This window comes from Carlito syrichta, unplaced genomic scaffold (assembly GCF_000164805.1).
Source record: "Carlito syrichta isolate Samal-C Ts95f unplaced genomic scaffold, Tarsius_syrichta-2.0.1 Scaffold313910, whole genome shotgun sequence".
NCBI lineage: Eukaryota > Metazoa > Chordata > Mammalia > Primates > Tarsiidae > Carlito > Carlito syrichta.
In genome coordinates, this window is record NW_007258006.1 from 77,321 (window position 1) to 79,584 (window position 2,264).

Below are 2,264 nucleotides of genomic sequence, written 5' to 3' on the forward strand. Positions count from 1 at the left end.
TGCACTCCAGTCTGGGCGACAGAGTGAGACTCCAACTCAAAAAAAAAAAATCAAAAATTAACCGGGTATTTTGGTGTGCACATGTAGTTCCAGCTACTTGGAAGGCTGAGGCGGAAAGATCGCCTGAACCCAGTAGGTCGAGGCTGCAGTGACCAGGAGCGTGCCACTGCCCTTCAGCCTGGGTGACGGAGTGAGACTCCAACTCAAAAAAATAAATAAATAATAAAAATCTGTTTTGGCACTTAAAAAAAAAATCAAACCCACAGAATGTACACCAGGAGTAAACCCTAAAGAAAACTACTGACTCTGGGTAATGATGTGTGCTAGAAGTTGACAGTGGGGAGGTTGAGCATACATGGGGGCAAAAGGATTATGGGAGCCCTCTGTACTTTCTGCTCAATTTTGCTGTGAACCTAAAACCGCTCTTTTAAGAGACTGATATAGACTTTATTTTATTATTTATTTGTTTATTTATTTTTTATTTGAGTTGGAATCTCACTCCATCACCTAGGGTGGAGGGCAGTGGCACGCTCCCAGCCACTGCAGCCTCGACCTACTGGACTCAGGTGATCCTTCCGCCTCAGCCTTCCAAGTAGCTGGAACTACAGGTACACACCACAATACCCAGCTAATTTTTGATTTATTGTAGAGATGAGGGCTCGCCAAGTTGCCCGGGCTGGTCTCGAACCTGTGGGCTCAGGCAATCCACTTGCCTCGGCCTCCCAAAGTGCTGGGATTATAGGCATGAGCTACCACGTCTGGCCTAAAACTGATTTTTTTAAAAAGTTATGGTAACTCCAACCTGGGCGATGGAGTGAGACTCCAACTCAAAAAAAAACGTATGGTTGATTTCTAATGCATACATTCAAGTTATTGTTTTTAACACAAAAATTACAGTGGGCTTATTTTTAGATAATGTCAAACATCTAAACTGACATGAATGTTCATAACAGTATTATTCAAAAGGAAAAAAACAACCAGCCCGTTAAAAAGTGGATAAAAGACATGAAGAGAAACCTCTCAAAAGAAGATACATGAGCAGCCAACAGACACATGAAAAAGTGCTCAACCTCACACATCATCAGAGAAATGCAAATCAAGACCACATCGAGATACCACCTAACCCCAGTAAGAATGGCCATCATTAATAAAACAAACAACAACAGATGATGGTGAGGATGCAGAGAAAAAAGGAACGCTTCTTCACTGCTGGTGGGAATGCAAACTAGTGCAACCTCTTTGGAAAACATATGACAATTTGTAAAAGAACTAGAAATTGACCTTCCATATGACCCAGCAATTCCCCTATTGGGAATATGCCCAGAGGAACTCAAATCATTCTACAAAAAAGATGCCTGCACATGTATGTTTATTGCAACTCTATTCACAGTAGCAAAAACATGGAACCAACCTTGTTACCCTTCGAAGTTGGACTGGATTTTTAAAATGTGGTACTTATGTACAATGAAATATTATGTAGCCATAAAGAAGGACAAACATATGAACTTTGCAGCAACTTGGATGGATTTAGAGTCGATCATACTCAGTGATCTATCACATAGGTAAAGAACAGAATACCATTTATTCTTACTCGTAAGCGGACCTTGAACAATTATAATACTGTAAGAAAGGGATTGGCAGTGGTGGGAAACTGTCAGGGGAGGGGAGTGGGATTGGCAGTTGAGTGAAGCTGCTGGGGGAGAGAGGGTCATATCTCATCAACAGGGGTACCAGCATAATCAACATTTGTATGCCTATCCCTGAATTGTACCCCATATCTTTGTAATTAAAAACATTAAATTAAGTTTTTTAAAACCAATATTATTCATATTAGCCAAAAATTGGAAACAGCCCAAATGTCCATTAACTGATAAGTGGGTAAATAAAATTTGGTATATCCATACAATAGAATATTATTTGGCAATAAAAAGAAAGCTTTGGCACCTCCCCTGCTTTGGGGAGGTGAATCTCTATCTGTCTCCTCTCTCTCCTCTCTCTCTCTCTCTCTCTCATTTACTTTCTAAATAAACTATATTTTCAGACCAGGCTCCTTGGCTTAAGCGGGTAATATCAGCACTTTGGAAGGCTGAGGTGAGAGGATTGCCGGAGCTCAGGAATTCGAGACCGCCTGTGCTACTTGGTGAGAACTTGTCTCTATAATAAATAAAAAAAATAAACCAGGCATGGGAGCGTGTGCCTGTGGTTTCAGCTACTTGGAAGGCTGAGGCGGCAGGATCACCTGAGCCCAGCAGGTCGAGGCTGTA